Here is an 18,293-nt window from a genome sequence, read left to right on the forward strand (position 1 = left end):
CAAGTTATTAAACTCTACTGAGGGCCATAAAAATAATTTTAATAATTTGACAGTGTATCTCACCTTTGCATGAAAAAAAGAAAATCTGAAAGGATAGCCATCAAACTGATAAAGAAGACTTTTACACTTTAACACTTTAGCAACAATTTATTATAACCAGCATAAATTACTTTGGTAAATATGCTCAAACACACTTTTAAGAACTTATACCTACCGGCAAAAAAATGGAAAGAACCCAATTTGTTCAATAAAAGGGGCATAACTGAATTACAGAATACTCATACAAGAGAACTGTATTTTTCCAACTGTAGGCTGCAACCCATTACTGAGATGCAAAATCAGTTTGGAGGGATGTGACAAGAATATTTCAAAAAACAACATATGAAAAAATCAGAATTCATCACACTTCATAACTACTGCTTTACAATTTTTAATACAATTAAATGTTTATGTACAGTCTTAATCACAAAGTAAAATGTATTTATTACTGTGAATTTTGAGCAAAACTGCACTTAGACCCTTAACAACCTTTTAACATGTTTTCAAGTAATAGTTAATGATTTAGAAAAATGCTCACCTTAAAGTATTAAATTAAAAAAGCAGGACACAGGGGCTTCCCTGGTGGCGCAGTGGTTGAGAATCCGCCTGCCGATGCAGGGGACACGGGTTCGTGCCCCGGTCCGGGAAGATCCCACATGCCGCGGAGCGGCTGGGCCCGTGAGCCATGTCTGCTGAGCCTGCGCGTCCGGAGCCTGTGCTCCGCGACGGGAGAGGCCACAACAGTGAGAGGTCCGCGTACAGCCAAAAAAAAAAAAAAAAAAGCAGGGCACAAAACTATATGTATTATGTGTATGTGTGTGTATGATTTATAAATATATCTGCATAAAAAAGAATTAGAGAAAAATATTCCTAAAGAACGTCTATATAAAGTTGCAAACTACAAGTAACTTTTCTGTTTCATAATAGTTTCAAATATTTCTACAATGAGCATGTGTCTTTTATCTAACCAGATATAAAAATCCCATTTAAAACATGTTAATTATTATGTATATTTCACCACAATATAAAACATGTATAAACATCTATTCATTTACTCATCAAGTACTTACTGAAAACCTACTATGTACTAAGCATTCAGTATTCTAGGTATTGAGGATAGGATGGATAGGATGGAGCTTATATTCTAGTAGGAAACTCTACATAAAATAAGTAAATACAGAATAACTTCCTTGTATAAGTAAATTAAAATTCTATTTATTTGAGAAATAAGACACGATCATTCTTCCTACAGTTATTAAATGCTTTATGTACTCTCTAAAGGTACTCATTAGGTACCCCTCTTGACTATGTTTGAATCCTCCTAGCCATCAGGTAAAATGATACGTTTAGTAGCACAATCAAATATTTAATTTATATTTTTAAAAACAAATATTTACAGCAAGGTTCATACTGGTTTCAAACTTAGAAAAAAATATTTTGTTCATAAAACATGATGTTTATTGTCTTTCCACCATTAACAAAACGACAAAATATAGATCAAAAGATGAAAGTACAAGAAATATCTTTTCCCATATAAAAGTGACCCTTCCTTAAGAATTCCACAGATAGGGCTTCCCTGGTGGCGCAGTGGTTGAGAATCCGCCTGCCGATGCAGGGGACACGGGCTCGATTCCTGGTCCGGTAAGATCCCACATGCCGCAGAGCAACTAAGCCCATGTGCCACAACTACTGAGCATGCACTCTAGAGCCCATGAGCCACAACGACTGAGCCCACGTGCCACAACTACTGAAGCCCGCACACTCTAGGGCCCGCGTGCTGCAACTACTGAGCCCACATGCTGCAACTACTGAAGCCTGCGCGCCTAGAGCCCGTGCTCTGCAACAAGGGAAGCCACCTCAATGAGAAGCCCGCGCACCGCAACAAAGAGTAGCCCCTACTCGCCACAAATAGAGAAAGCCCATGCACAGCAATGAAGACCCAACGTAGCCAAAAAATAAAACAAATAAAATTTTTAAAATAAATTTAAAAAATAAAATAAACTTACTGGATTCACGTGTCAATCAGACTGCCAAAACAATCTTTTGACAGCCAACTAATTTTAAGTAAGAAATCTTGATACTACTACGTAAAATCAGTAAAAGTAAGAATAGCATTAAGACCATTCAAAAAAGATGATGTTTAGATATACGCTGAATTTGTTTAAAATTTTTACTTGGAAACATTTGCCAATTATTATTATTATTGCTGGAAAATGCTCCTGATAGTGACTAAGACAAAGTCAAGTTATGTGCTAGTTAAAAAAAATAATAACATTATTGCAGAGTGGTTAAGAGTGCTGACTCTGAAGCCACTCTGTAGGGGTTCATATTCTAGCCACTTATCAGCTATGTGAACGTGGACAAATTTCTTTCTCAATACCTTAGCTTCCTTACCTGCAGTGTGGTTGATAAAACTGCCTACTTCATGTGGTTGTTGTGAGAATTAAATGAATTAATATATACACAGTACCTGGACCAGTTCTCTACATTATAAGCACTTTTTAAGCACTTCCTATCTTTATTACTATTATAAGAACAGCTTAAGCTTATAAAACAATTTATATTTTAATTTTTTTAAATTTATTTTTGGCTGTGTTGGGTCTTCGTTGCTGCGCGTGGGCTTTCTCTAGTTGTGACGAGCGGGAGCTACTCTTCGTTGAGGTGCTCAGGCTTCTCATTGTGGTGGCTTCCCTTGTTGCAAATCACGGGCTCTAGGCACACGGGTTTCTGTAGTTGTGGCTCGCAGGCTCTAGGGTGCAGGCTCAGTAGTTGTGGCGCGTGGGCTTAGCTGCTCCACAGCACGTGGGATCTTCCCAGACTAGGGATTGAACCCATGTCCCCTGCACTGGCAGGCGGATTGGATTCTTAACCACTACACCATCAGCGAAGCCCAACAATTTATATTTTAGAAATAAAAGAACTACCTGGATGATGAAGATCTATATTGGAGTTGCTTGCTACAGCTTATCCTAGCCCTTATCAGTTTAAACAATACATAAGTCAAGATAGCTGACATTCTATCAACAATTTCATATTTTTAGAAATCACAGATAAAAACATTCACAGACAAGTAAATCTAAAATACAATGTGTTGTTAAAGATAAGGAGAAGCATATATTGTTAAATGCTATCTAAACCACACTATTTCTTACAATAAAACTATGAGTCACAAACTATATTATAGGAAATCATGCCTTAAAAGATATCTATGCATACAGCAATACAAGAATGTGCCAATATGGGCTTCCCTGGTGGCGCAGTGGTTGGGAGTCGGCCTGCCGATGCAGGGGATACGGGTTCGTGCCCCGGTCCAGGAGGATCCTGCGTGCCGCGGAGCGGCTAGGCCCGTGGGCCATGACCGCTGACCCTGCGCGTTTGGAGCCTGCGCTCCGCGGCAGGAGGGGCCGCAGCAGTGGGAGGCCCGCTTACCGCTAAAAAAAAAAAAAAAAAAAAAAAAAAAAGAATGTGCCAATAAGAATGTTCAAAGCATCTTTTCTTATAAAACCATGGTGTTTTACTTCAAATGCATTCAAAGAAAATGGTCATCAATATTCTAAATTATTTACATCTAAATAGGCTTTTTAAGACTAAAGTTCCAGAATACTGAACGTTGATCCTTCCTGACATACAGAAAAACTTCACTGAAAATATCTTCCTGTTCCTTTCTTCTTATATTTTCATCTTATATGCTATGTACAAAATGCTACCGATTTTTAATATAAATTTATTTATTTATTTATTGGCTGCGTTGGGTCTTCTTTGCTGCACGTGGGCTTTCTCTAGTTGCAGCGAGTAGGGGCTACTCTTCGTTGTGGTGCGCGGGCTTCTCATTGCGGTGGCTTCTCTTGTTGTGGAGCACAGGCTCTAGGCATGCGGGCTTCAGTAGTTGTGGTTCGCGGGCTCTCGAGCACAGGCTCAGTAATTGTGGTGCACAGGCTTAGTTCCTCTGTGACATGTGGGATCTTCCTGGACCAGGGATCGAACCCGTGTCTCCTGCATTGACAAGCGGATTCTTAACCACTGCGCCGCCAGAGAAGTCTCGCTATTTTATTTTTTATTTATTTTTTAATTGAAGTATAGTTGGTTTACAATGTTGGGCCAATCTCTGCTGTATAGCAAGGTGACTCAGTTATACAATATACACTTTCTTCAGGGGATACGGGTTCGTGCCCCGGTCCAGGAGGATCCTGCGTGCCGCGGAGCGGCTAGGCCCGTGGGCCATGACCGCTGACCCTGCGCGTTTGGAGCCTGCGCTCCGCGGCAGGAGGGGCCGCAGCAGTGGGAGGCCCGCTTACCGCTAAAAAAAAAAAAAAAAAAAAAAAAAAAAGAATGTGCCAATAAGAATGTTCAAAGCATCTTTTCTTATAAAACCATGGTGTTTTACTTCAAATGCATTCAAAGAAAATGGTCATCAATATTCTAAATTATTTACATCTAAATAGGCTTTTTAAGACTAAAGTTCCAGAATACTGAACGTTGATCCTTCCTGACATACAGAAAAACTTCACTGAAAATATCTTCCTGTTCCTTTCTTCTTATATTTTCATCTTATATGCTATGTACAAAATGCTACCGATTTTTAATATAAATTTATTTATTTATTTATTGGCTGCGTTGGGTCTTCTTTGCTGCACGTGGGCTTTCTCTAGTTGCAGCGAGTAGGGGCTACTCTTCGTTGTGGTGCGCGGGCTTCTCATTGCGGTGGCTTCTCTTGTTGTGGAGCACAGGCTCTAGGCATGCGGGCTTCAGTAGTTGTGGTTCGCGGGCTCTCGAGCACAGGCTCAGTAATTGTGGTGCACAGGCTTAGTTCCTCTGTGACATGTGGGATCTTCCTGGACCAGGGATCGAACCCGTGTCTCCTGCATTGACAAGCGGATTCTTAACCACTGCGCCGCCAGAGAAGTCTCGCTATTTTATTTTTTATTTATTTTTTAATTGAAGTATAGTTGGTTTACAATGTTGGGCCAATCTCTGCTGTATAGCAAGGTGACTCAGTTATACAATATACACTTTCTTTTTTAATATTCTTTTCCATTATGGTTTATACTTTATTATTTTTAGCATTAAGCACATCTGCAATTCAGTGTAAATTCAATTTTAATTTGGATTCTTGCATTCTCCCTAAGGCAGTGGGTTCTCAAACTTTAGGGTACATCATAATTATCTAGTGTTTTTACTCAAAACAAGATTACTGGAAACCACAGAAATTCTCATTCAGTAGGTGTGGGCAGAAGCACAGGAACTTGCATTTTGAACAACACATTCCAGGTGATCCTAAAGTAAGTAATTCATGTCCAACACTTTAAGAAACACTGCCCTAATGATTTAGTTTATGATAGGGATGCTATGCTTTAATTCATTAAATATTAGTTCAATGCCTTATACGTACAAAGCTTAGTGCTGGGGATCAAACATGAAGGTACGAACAGTTTAAAAGAGGAGATGAGACATGCATATAAATGACATTATAAAAAGGAAGGAATTATTGGATGTATTTTAAAAAGATACAGATAAAATGCTGGGAAGTTCAGGAGAGGGAATAATTACTTCCAGCTGACCTTAGGGAAATTCTTCTACTAGAAGACAGCATTTGAAATGAATGTTGAAGACTGTCTCTTTGGATTGTAAAGATGGAGAAAACAAACTAATAATCATATCACTGAATGATAAATGTGTCTAATGATAAACATCACTCCTTCAAACTCAGAAAAATCATTCCCTACCTCCTAGATTTTATATGTTGATTTATATCTGGGTCATGGTCTTGCGTTGTCCTGTATATCCAATCTAGCAGCTTGATGTGCGTCTATCTCTCCAAACATGTCTTTGAAAGGATCTGTTTTAGTACTTTTAGTACATTTATCCTCTAAAAGGTCATACAGGGGATACTGATACAGAGAAACATACTTAGCCTTTCTTAAATCTTTAGGAAGTAAACAGAATTTAGCATAGTTGAATTGAGAACACTTTAGGCAGTCTTCAGTTCTAAAATCTCCACACAGTTTGGCATCAGGTAGTATGATGAGAGAAATGATAAGAAAAAAGAGACAGAGATTTTACAATTTAGAAGCCATTGTTCTAAAAGCCAAAGAAAACAAATTAGAGGACAGAAGAGCATAAAGTTCTTCTCTTTCCTGATTATGTGGCATTTTGTTAACATTAGTGGCATTTCTATGACTTATCGTTTTAAAAATTCCAATATCATCCCAGAGATGCAGTGAATAGAGTCTACAGTGCCCAATACTGACTGAATAAATGAATTAATGAATGATTTGGGGGTTATTTCTCCAGTTTTTCTTGCAGGTTTACTCCCCTTTATTCAGAGAAATAAGGGCTTACAAGCCCCAAATGGGCTACGCTTTCTCATCTCTATGCCTTTGCACAAGTTAGTATCTCTGTTGGAATGCTTTTCAGCTCCCTCTTCCTCTTGGCTAATTCCTATTTAGTCTTCTAAACTCAATTTAAGCATCCTCTTCCAGAACCTAATAGCCTACATTGGCACACCCACCTTACTGTCCCCATAAATCCTCTGCATCACTCTGTCTTAACTCTTACCATATAGAGAGGCAGCAAGATAAAAAGCTTTGGAGTCAGACACATCTGAGTTCAAATTCTGATTCTACCACTTACTGTGTGACCTTAGATGAGTTAACTAATGTTGCTAAATATTAATTTCCTGATTTAAAAATAAAGAATAATAATGTAATGCACTTAGTATATCACCTCCTACATAACAGAGTTAATAATAATTTTTATTGTACTCACATTGTACTGTACTTGCTGGTTAACTTGTCTGACTTTTTCTCTAAACCGCACACTTCTTGAGGAAAGGAACATGTATTTTATTTCTGTATAAGCAGCATTTAGCACAATGCTTAGCATATGGCAGATACTTAACTTTTTTTGATGACTAAATAATTACTCCCATTATAGTAAAATTAATTTGCCACTTGAAATCCTTTCTATAATGAGGTGAAAAACAAGTGAATAGGGCTTCCCTGGTGGCGCAGTGGTTGAGAGTCCGCCTGCCGATGCAGGGGACACAGGTTCGTGCCCCGGTCCGGGAAGATCCCACATGCCGCGGAGAGGCTGGGCCCGTGAGCCAGGGCCGCTGAGCCTGTGCGTCCGGAGCCTGTGCTCCGCAACGGGAGAAGCCACAACAGGGAGAGGCCCGCGTACCGCAAAAAAAAAAAAAGAAAATTGAATAAGTAAAGAAAACAAACGCCATTAACATTAGTTTCAAGAAAGGACACTGTCTTTAACTCTAATCATATTCTTTTTAGGATTTACTACTAATTATACATATTAAAAAATACCAAATGATTCAATATCTTGCTTGAACATAGCTGATCATATATGCTTCGTGAACTGAATTCCTATAATAACTTTTTCATGGTATACATTAACCACAAAATTACCAAGCCACACATAAGGTTATCTTTATGTAGACAGTCACTTAGAAAAGCTGTAGTAACATACAAGCAGCTTTCTAAAATCAAGGAAATTCTTTTTTTTTTTTTCTTTTTTTTCCCTTTCCAGGGAAGCCCAAGGAAATTCTTAACATAGCAAAGCTTAATTAAAATCTCTTTCATAGTCCTTGGGGAAATGAGAAGAAATTCAGTTTCATGGTTTGGTAATGTTGACCTATGTAGGAATATAAAAATTACTAATTACTTAATGTAATATTTAATGAACTTTTCCACTGTTATGTTTAATTGGTTTGAGTATTTATAAGGCCTCATTCTGAGAGAATGCTTTTATTTTATACTTGATTTTCAATGTATTTTGATCATATATATATATCTTTTTTTAGTTACAAAATTTAATTGTAAAGATCAAACAGTGGTTATTGGTCAAACCAATCGACATTAATAGCTTTGAAGTGTGCAGAAGCTAGTTTTTAAATAAAGGTGACAAATACCAATCAGATTCTTATAACACTGTTCAGGATCTAAGCAAATGTGATTCTGGAAGTTGAATACAAAAGGCTAAGAGAATCATAGTGCAATCATCAATAAGTAAACCAAAGACATAATTTTCTAAATCATTTTTAGTTAAATAGAATAAATTCTAGTTTTTAAAAAAGTTTAAAGCTACTTAAAACTCAAAGCAATCTAACTATTTTCTACCTGAGATCAAAACAAGTTTCTTTTTTCCTATCTAAACATAATTCTTGGCATTGAGGTAAATCTGAATTCACATGATGTACTTTGTCAAACTTTTCCAAAAAATTTTAAGCCCTGCTGTAGAGAGAAATTCTCATATTATATATACATATTTACATATTTTTTCTTCAAAGACTAATGACAAATTTATGAGGTTAATAGGCCTGTAATGGGACCATGATACTATTAATAATATGAAAATAAAAAGCCATTCATTTATACCATGTGTTCCTATATGGTGCAATATGAAACGGGATCATAGAATCTATGTACATAGATGAATCACCAGGAGTTCAGAAATTAAGCTCACTTTAAGAAAATTCATTCTATTCTTTTTTGAAGCAGAGGTTGCAAAGTTGTGATGTATAACAAAAATATTGTGTATACAGGCTCCAAAACCAAGCATTGGCCTAAATTGGCAATAACTGCAACTTAAATAGAAATTAAACCCAACTAGATCTTCACTGTGGTTATGCAACTTTTGGCTTTAGGGTCTGCAGGTTTTACTGAGGTAACAACTTCTTATCTCTTGCCTCTCCTCCTTTTGCCTGCCCCCACTGCCTTTTACACGGCTGCCTTTGGCAATGCTTCCAAATTTTGAAAGCAGGAGAACCTGCTAAGTAAATGGAGAGAATGAAAAATAACACTATATATGATGTATAAAAACCAACCGAAGAGTATGGATTGAGAAAGAAAATACTAGAAGGAAAACTAAGCAGCAGTCTACCCTCAAGGGAAAAAGAGAAAATAAAAGAATAGGGGGGCTGTTACTCCTAGATCTTCTTCCACATCATCTCCCAATTAGAAGAGTGTGGAACCAAAATTTCAAACTCTGGAAAGGTAATGGCTTTGAAGGAGGACCTAGGGAGGTGAATAAATGATAAAGAAGTACAGCAGTAGCTTTAGCTGTCAATGAGTTTCTTTGCTCTGGCATTGGCATTGTCAATACGATCTTTGTTGGTGTCAGCCTTTTCTGTGATCCGTTCTATTTGTTGATTTTGAGCCTCAATCTCATTGCCTATGTCCAGGGCCATGTTTTTTAGATTTCCTAGGATACTGCCCACTTGAGTCAGGTTCTCTTCTATTTCGTCTTCCCTGGCATCATTTGTTATACATTTAATGTATCAGCCGCTGACTGCTGCTGTGGTTGCTTGCTGAGGCTGACCATTTGTCACTCGGCCTGGCTTCTTAGATACTACATTGCTAGTAGAGTTGTCTCCAACATCTCCCCATGTTGTCTTATAGGCTTTACTAGACTCAAAGTTCTTTGTCCTATTACATGGGCATACACAAAAGCCACAGCACTTTTTTAGTTCTGTTAAAGTCTTCTCTGCTTCTCTCATGTCTTTATTTGGTCCATGCCTTCTTCTATGCATTTTGGTTGTTCCCCTTGTTCATCCAGCATAGTGACAGTCTTGATTCCTGCATCCTGAGACTCAGTGGCTAAAGCCAGGATTCTCCTTGTACTTTCCAGAGACTCAGCAGTAACCTGGTTAGCCCTCAGCTGAATTTCTTCTGCTAACAGATTATCCATGATGAATTAAAACTCTTGATAGGTGCAGAAACTGAAATGTGGATATTCAAGCAGTTCCAGTCATTCCTCTCCGGCTGCGGCAGCTCAGACACCCGCAAGCCGGACACCCAGCTGTGCTCCAGTTGTGCCCTTTTTGCGCCTGCGCTCACCGGACCTGCACGCCTGTGCACTTCTTCAATATATTTTTACAGACCTACATTAGAAGGTGATATCACTTGTCCTATTTCCTCCTCTTCTCCTTGATAGTCAAGGATAGTTTTACTTTAATATCATGTATATGTTGAACATAAACTGGATATTTTAATATATAAAATGGAATTCTGACTAAAGGACAGTCTTTATTTTGAGCCATTCTTGAGTGCATTATGCAAAGAAATAATGATCTTACAATGATAATGATTCCAAAACTATGTTATAGCATAAGGACCCAATGATGGGAATACACTTCTAGAATACAAGTGATCACTGTTTTATATTAATCTATAATCCACTGCTTATTAATGACCAGTATGTATTTTACTGGCTTCTAAAAGATAACATACTGAATATATGACATTAATATACATGGCAAACTAATTGAACAAAAGAATACTTCTCTTTATACTTAATTTTTAAAAATTTTAAACGATTTCTTTCCAAGAAGCACTGTGTTGAGTAGATGGCTATTATATTAGGCATTAAAACTCTATAGAAAATAGGTGCCTTTGGCTACTTCAACAATTAATACCGAAGTTAAAAAATCAAAATAGATTGCAGGATTAGTCAAGTACAGAATGGAAAAAAATAATCTCCAGGCACGTTATGAGCTATATACCAAGTTGTGAACTTTCTGTCAGTCTATTGTTTAAAGAATTTCTGGATTTCAGTTGTGTTTTTAATAAGCAGCATGAATTTTTAGTTTTTTCTTGTCTTTCATTAGAGGCCAGAGTTTAGAAAAATATTTGGTGCAAAAACCTTAGCATGTTTTTATTTATAGTTAATAATATAGCACTTTATGGTAGAAAATAGTAAAAATCCAACCACCCTCTCTCCCTCAAAAGGTAGGTTATAGTTAGCCAAGAAAGTGATGTTCCATGAGGAAGAAACAGCATCTACAAAGGCAGAGAGGCAAGAAATAATTTGATATCTTTAGAGAAAATTCAATTATGTCAGAAAATCCAGGGAGCCTAGATTAGAGGGAAAAGAGACTAATGGCAGGCACATTAGTTAGGAGGCTACCAAAGTAATCAAGGCAAGAAATAAAAGCCTAAACTCAGAAATGGCAGTGCTCAAAATTCAAACAACTGAATTTCATCTTCACTGTGATTTTTCCCTATAGAAACATGTTTGTAACATAGCATGAAAATTATAAAATGAACTTTATAGCTATAACCCCTGGAATCAGTCTGCCTGGGTTCATGTCCTAGTGACACCACTGATGGTGGAAACTTGAGTTCTTTAAAATTTCTGTGCCTTGGCCTTCACGTCTGCAAAATGGGCTAATAATAGAACCTAACATCAAACAGTTTTTTCAAGGATTAACTGAGGTATTAAATATAAAACAGTGCCTAAGCAAGCTCTCAATAAATGTAGTAGCAACAACAGAAACAGGAGCAGCTTACTACTACTAGCTCTACAATTATTATTTCAGGTGCAGAGGTGTAAACCTCTGGTTCACACTGCTAACTAAGTCTTATAGAAAGATATTTATGATTAGAGACTACCCTGGTAAAGGGCATTTAAATGCAAAGCTGTATTTATCTGTCTTAAAAGACTGAAAATTATTTTTAGATGCACAGTTAACTTTCCATATGACCTTGAAAAACTGAAAATATTTATGTTCCTCTGATTGTGTAAGTAGACTGTGAATAATACAAGTCTCCTTCTAAGTAATATATGAGATTATTTATAAGCTGCCTAAACCAAGACTATATGAACTAATAAATATTCAGTGTTGCCAGAAATCAAATTCCAAAACTTCAGAGGTCATTCCTATTGCAAAAAAAGTGATAGACTGATTTAATGACTATCACCTCTCATATTTATGTGATAACTTGTTAGGTTCAATGAAGAACATGTTTAGAGCATGATTCTTGCCCTCTAGAGTTTTAGCCTAAGAAAGAATTTTATATACCACACACCTCAAAGACAATTTTATAAATAATATATATATCAACTTAAAAGCATTAGATTTTTGTTGCTTATTTTTATATGCAAATGTGAAAATTGGCTGTAGCACAATATACTTCTCAAGAAACAAGCTTATTAAAAACCGGTTTTTATTTTAGTTTTTGTTTTTAGATTCACAAAGTAGAAAAATGTGAATAAATATCAAAGATCAGAGGCTGTGCCTTGTGGTAGAAGTAGGTCAAATGCTTCAAATCTATAAAAGACAAAAACTGTAACGTTTCTGTAGGAATCTTATAATTCATTATGAAATCAAGTCACCAGGAAAAAACTTATCTTTGCTATTTCTAACCCAGCAGATTAGTCTTTTGGTTCTTTTTTTTTAATATATATTTTTTTTATTGAAGTATAGTTGATTTACAGTGTTGTGTTAAAGTCTTTTGGTTCTTTTTCTTTGATGACTTAAACTAAGATACGAAGTAATGCACTGGTTTTCCTCTGAGCTATACACCAGAAGGTAAAATCTTAAGTGAAAATACATACAAGGAATTAAGAATACTCTCAACCTTTTAACTAGCTCATTACTTTCTACAAAGTATTATTATGCTTCAAAATTGTCACTGTTCACAATATTCTCAAAGAATTTACATAAGACTACACTTCTAAGTCCACAAAAATTTTCATTTACAAAATTGTGGAGTATTAATCAGTAATAAAAACTGCAAACATATTTCTGCCACTAGTTGAAAATGTTAACACATACCAACAATAACATAAAACAGGAAGCCATGTTCCTCCACCATTCAGAGTAGAGCAAAGGAAGAAAATAATAACAAAGAGAAAGAAGGTAATGAGAATAGACCTATTAAAATCTAGAAAGGAAACAACCTGGACCAAGTAGAGAAAAAGTTGAAGATTCATTCATTTATTCAATAAATACTTAATGAGTGCCTACTATGTGCCAGGACCTGTACTAGGTGCTGGATACACAAAGGTAAACAAAACATTCTTTATCTGTTGCCCTCAGTGTGGGACAAAGACATCAAATAACACATGAATACATATATGTATAAATTATGATAAGTGGATATAGAGAAAAAGTAAAGGATACCATGGAAACCAAAAGCCAAGACTTAATTTAGACCATAGGTAAAGAAACACCTCTATGAGGAAGAGATATTTAAGATAAGACCTAATGGTTGAGTTGGACAGTTGTAGAGAAGGGGGCAAGGTGCTTGGGCAAAGAAAACAAAAATACAGAGTCCCTGAGGCAGGACAGAGCATGGCAGTTTCTGGGAACTAAATCAAGACCACTGTGACTAAAGCATAGTGGCTGAGCAAGGTGAGACCCAGACGACTGTTATACGGAAAACTGACTGAAGGGAGGGAAACGTGGAACAAGAAATAGCAGTTAGGAGTACTGCTACAGCCAGCCAAGAGGTGATGGAAGCTTGGACCACACTGGTGGGAGTAGAGACAAAAAGAAATGGGAAAAGTATTTTTCTTTCATTTAGAAGTGAAATTAAAAGACCTCTAAACAAAATAATTAAAATGTTCTTCCATCTTCCTTCTCTACTGTAGCACAAAGAATTACTAAAATGGTCCCCCCCAAAGATGCTCACTAAAATCTGTGAATACTAATTTGATATCACTCCTGTGATTGTGTTATACTATATGGCAAGATGATCTTAAGACAGGGAGATTATCTTGGTGGACCTGATCTAATCACATGAGCCCTTACAAGCATAGAGCTTTCTCTGACTGATAGCAGGGGAAGCCAGAGAGACTGAAGCATGAGGAAGCATGTGCCACTGCTGGTATGAAGATAGAGAGGGCCAAATGAGAAGGAAAGTAGGTGGTTTCTATCAATAGATAATCAGCCCACCTCATCACCACCCCACAGCCAGCAAGGAAATGGGAACCTCAGATCTATAACAAAGATCTAGACTGCTAACAACCTGAATGGGATGGGAAGTGGAGCCTTCCCCTGAGCCTCCAGATAAGAGTCCAGCCTGGCCAACACTTTGACTTCAGCCTTGACTAGAGACCTTAAGCAGAGAACCCAGCTGAACATTAACAGACTTCTGACCTACAAAACTGTAAGATAATAAATGGATGTTGTTTTAAGACACTAAGTTTCAGTAGCATATTACACAGCAATAGAAAACTACCACACTATAAACTATGTGAGGATTAATTAATTAATCTATAGAATTATAGATTATCAAATTAACAATTTGATAATCTAAATCTAAATCATATTATTCTCCAGACTTCCCTGGCAGTCCAGTGGTTATTAGGACTCTGCATTTCCACTGCAGGAGGCATGGGTTCGATCCCTGGTCACAGAACTAAGATTCTGCATGCCACACGGCATGGCCAAAATAAATAAATAAAAGCTCTTACATATATATGTGTATATGTGTGTGTGTGTGTATATATACATAGTTCTCTAGTCATAGAAAGAAATCTAGGAAAAACAAATTCAGCTTGCTATTTCTCCAAAGTCTGGATAAATATGAATTTGGTGATTGGAGTGAGCATCCATTTAAATATGAGTTTGAGGGACTTCCCTGGTGGCACAGTAAATAAGACTCCATGCCCCCAATGCAGGGGGCCTGGGTTCAATCCTTGGTCAGAGAACTAGATCTCACATGCATGCTGCAACTAAGATTTGCATGCCTCAACTAAGTAGCCAGTGAGCTGCAACTAAGGAGCCCTGGAGCCGCAACTAAGGAGGCTGCCTGCCACAACTAAGACCCAGGGCAACCAAATAAATAAATAAATATTAAATAAATAAATGAATATGACTTTGAAATTAAATGTCAGATATGTGTTATAGAATTAAAGTTTTTGTTATTAAATCTAAACCTGTGCCATTCAATATGGTAGCCACTAGCCCCAAGTGGCTACTAAATATTTTAAATGTGATATTCCAATTGAGATGTGCTTTAAGTGTAAGATACAAACAGGATTTTGAAAACTTGCTATAAAAAATGAAAAATATCTCAATAATATTTTAATACTGATCACATGTTTAAATGATAACATATTTAGATACACTGGGTTAAATAAAATAAATTATTAAACTAAATTCACTTTCCATTTTTAAAATGTGGTTAATAGAAAATTTTAAATTATATTTGTGGCTCAATTATGTTTCTATTGGACAGCACTGGTCTAGACTTTTAGGCAAGTGTCCTCCTCCAAAATGCCCTAAACCAAGACCACAGTCACCTATAAGTATTCTCCTCTTTCCAACAGAATTCAGTGGCATTAACGGCACACAGCTGTGTAGAAATACAGGCCAAGCAGTACTGCAATTCAAATATTAGTGAGAACATGGAGAAACCAGACGTCTCATACAGTGCTGTTGGACAAAGTTATCTGTCAACATCTAACAAAGTAAAAGTGTATGTAACTTCAATCTGACAATTCCATTTCTAGGTATATACTCAAGAAATCTATGAACACATATACAAGGAGACATGTCCAAACTGTAGAATTATTTGTAAAGAAGAGAATCAGCTATCCACCAAAGTTATGTCTTTTTTTCTACATAATATAAAGTTGTTTCTTAACTGCCAAGCCAGTGACTACATTTCCCAGTCCTGTTTGCTGGGAAATGTGGGCCCTAGGTGGTGTCACATGTCTGGAATTCTAGTCAATGGAAACTGAACAAAATTATATATGCCACTTCTAAGGACTGGCCCCTAAAACCCTCCAATACCATTCTCCACTCTTATGTTTGCTGGATGTATTTTGATGCCTAGAGCAACCTTGGAAACCACAAATTGAAGACAACAGACTCTCTATTAGCCTGAGTCCCTTAATCACTCCATAGAACACAGTGCCTTCTCCATTGAAGGTACTCTATGAGCAAGAAATAAACTAACATTATGTTAAGCTTTTGAGATTTCAGAATTTACCCACTAGAGCAGCTATTTTTAACCATTATAGTGCATAACATGCAAAAATTAGAAACAACTCAACTGTCCGTCAATAGGAAATTGGATAAATAAAACAAATACACTCATATAGAATGCTATATAGTAGCTAAAATGAAAAAACTGTATCTATGTTTATCAGTATGAATAAATCTTTTTTAAAAAGGTTAGTCTCAAGATAGCTACTTATGAAAACAAAAACAAAAAAAGCCCACCATATACTGACCATACAAATATGTGTGTAGTAAAAATATAAAAATATAGAGCAGGAGGATACATTCCCCAAATTCCCAGATTACCTCTGGAAAGAAAGAAAAGGGAATGGGTTCATAGAAGACAGTGACAACAAAGTCTTCAATTCCTTATGAAATGTTTTATTTCCTTAAAATAATCTTAAACAATTATGATAATTTGCTGAAGCTGAATGGTGGGTATATGGATATTTTTATTATTCTCTGTTATTTTCTAAATGTTTAAATCATTTCATAACGCCAATAATCTTTTCTTATATACAGCTGCTTAGAGAGTAGACTAGTAAAACCTTGTTAGAAGACATTTAAAAACTATGTACCAAAAAATAAAATAAAATTAAATAAATTAAATAAAAACTATGTACCAAAAGCCTTAAATATGTAAATATATTTAATGTAATCCCAACACTATACACTATATATAAATACACTCTAAGAAAACCAAAGGTGTGCTCAAAGGATGACCGTCAAAATATTCTCAGAGCAACCAAAAATTGGTAACACCTAAAATGTTTAATAGAATTGTGATCAAATTACTGTGTATTCATTTAAAAATTACACAGAATATAAATAATGGGAGGTGGGGTGAGATGTGTGAAGATATAGATGAAAAAAGATTGGCCACAAATTGATCATTGCTGAGGTTGGGTGGTAAGGACACTATTTTTTATATACTTTAAATTTTCAATAATAAAAAGTTTTAAAAATATGAGAATAGCAAAATTTACTACGTTTTTTAAAAAGCAGTTTAAAGTAGTAAGAATAATATCTTATTTTTAATCTCTTGGCTCATTCATTGGATCAGCAAATATTTATTGTGTGTTGTATATGTCCCTGTCATTACTGACCTAGGGATGTGATGGCAAACATGTAGCTAATAATCTAATGCAACTGCCTCCAAACACTTGCTCAAGCACTCTATCAAAAAAATTGGGGGGCTTCCCTGGTGGCGCAGTGGTTGAGAATCCGCCTGCCGATGCGGGGGACACAGGTTCGTGCCCCGGTCCGGGAAGATCCCACATGCCGCGGAGTGGCTGGGCCCGTGAGCCATGGCCGCTGAGCCTGTGCGTCCGGAGCCTGTGCTCCGCAAGGGGAGAGGCCACAACAGTGAGAGGCCCGCATACCACAAAAAAAAAAAAAAAAAAAAAAAATTGGAGGAACCATAAACAAGACGAAAACACAACCCTCAGAATGAAAAAATATTTGCAAATGAAGCAACTGACAAAGGATTAATCTCCAAAATTTACAAGCAGCTCATGCAGCTCAGTATCAAAAAAACAAACAACCCAATTTGAAAATGGGCAGAAGACCTAAATAGACACTTCTCCAAAGAAGATATACAGATTGCTAACGAACACATGAAAGGATGCTCAACATCACTAATCATTAGAGAAATGCAAATCAAAACTACAATGAGGGCTTCCCTGGTGGCGCAGTGGTTGAGAGTCCGCCTGCCGATGCAGGGGACACGGGTTCGTGCCCCAGTCTGAGAGGATCCCACATGCTGCGGAGCGGCTGGGCCCGTGAGCCATGGCCGCTGAGCCTGCGCATCCGGAGCCTGTGCTCTGCAGCCGGAGAGGCCACAACAGTGAGAGGCCCGCATACCGCAAAAATAAATAAATAAATAAATAAAAATCTTTAAAAAAAAAAAAAAAAAAACTACAAGGATGCATCACCTCATGCCAGTCAGAATGGCCACCATCAAAAAATCTACAAACAATAAATGCTGGAGAGGGTGTGGAGAAAAGGGAACACTCTTGCACTGTTGGTGGGAATGTAAATTGATACAGCCACTATGGAGAACGGTATGGAGGTTCCTTAAAAAACTAAAAATAGAACTACCATAGGACCCAGCAATCCCACTACTGGGCATATACCCAGAGAAAACCATAACTCAAAAAGAGTCATGTACCACAATGTTCATTGCAGCTCTGTTTACAACAGCCAGGACATGAAAACAACCTAAGGGTCATCGACAGATGAATGGATAAAGAAGATGTGGCACGTATATACAATGAAATATTACTCAGCCATAAAAAGAAACAAAATTGAGTTATCCGTAGTGAGGTGGATGGACCTAGAGTCTGTCATACAGAGTGTAGTAAGTCAGAAAGAGAAAACAAATACTGTACACTAACACATATATGTGGAATCTAAAAAGAAAAAAAAATGGTTCTAAAGAACCTAGGGGCAGGACAGGAATAAAGACGCAGATGTAGAGAATGGATTTGAGGACATAGGGAGGGGGGAG

At 36.9% G+C, this 18,293-nt stretch overlaps 1 protein-coding gene and 1 pseudogene across 1 annotated transcript in view; both read right to left on the reverse strand.

Annotated features, from left to right (window-relative positions):
- Positions 1–18,293, reverse strand: part of PPM1E (protein phosphatase, Mg2+/Mn2+ dependent 1E) — a 202,805-nt gene that overhangs the window by 174,691 nt on the left and 9,821 nt on the right. The gene's annotated exons all lie outside the window — the stretch shown is intronic.
- LOC102983572 (synaptosomal-associated protein 23-like) lies at positions 9,084–9,738 on the reverse strand (annotated as a pseudogene).

The sequence above is a fragment of the Physeter macrocephalus genome, chromosome 14, assembly GCF_002837175.3.
Source record: "Physeter macrocephalus isolate SW-GA chromosome 14, ASM283717v5, whole genome shotgun sequence".
NCBI classification, from domain to species: domain Eukaryota; kingdom Metazoa; phylum Chordata; class Mammalia; order Artiodactyla; family Physeteridae; genus Physeter; species Physeter macrocephalus.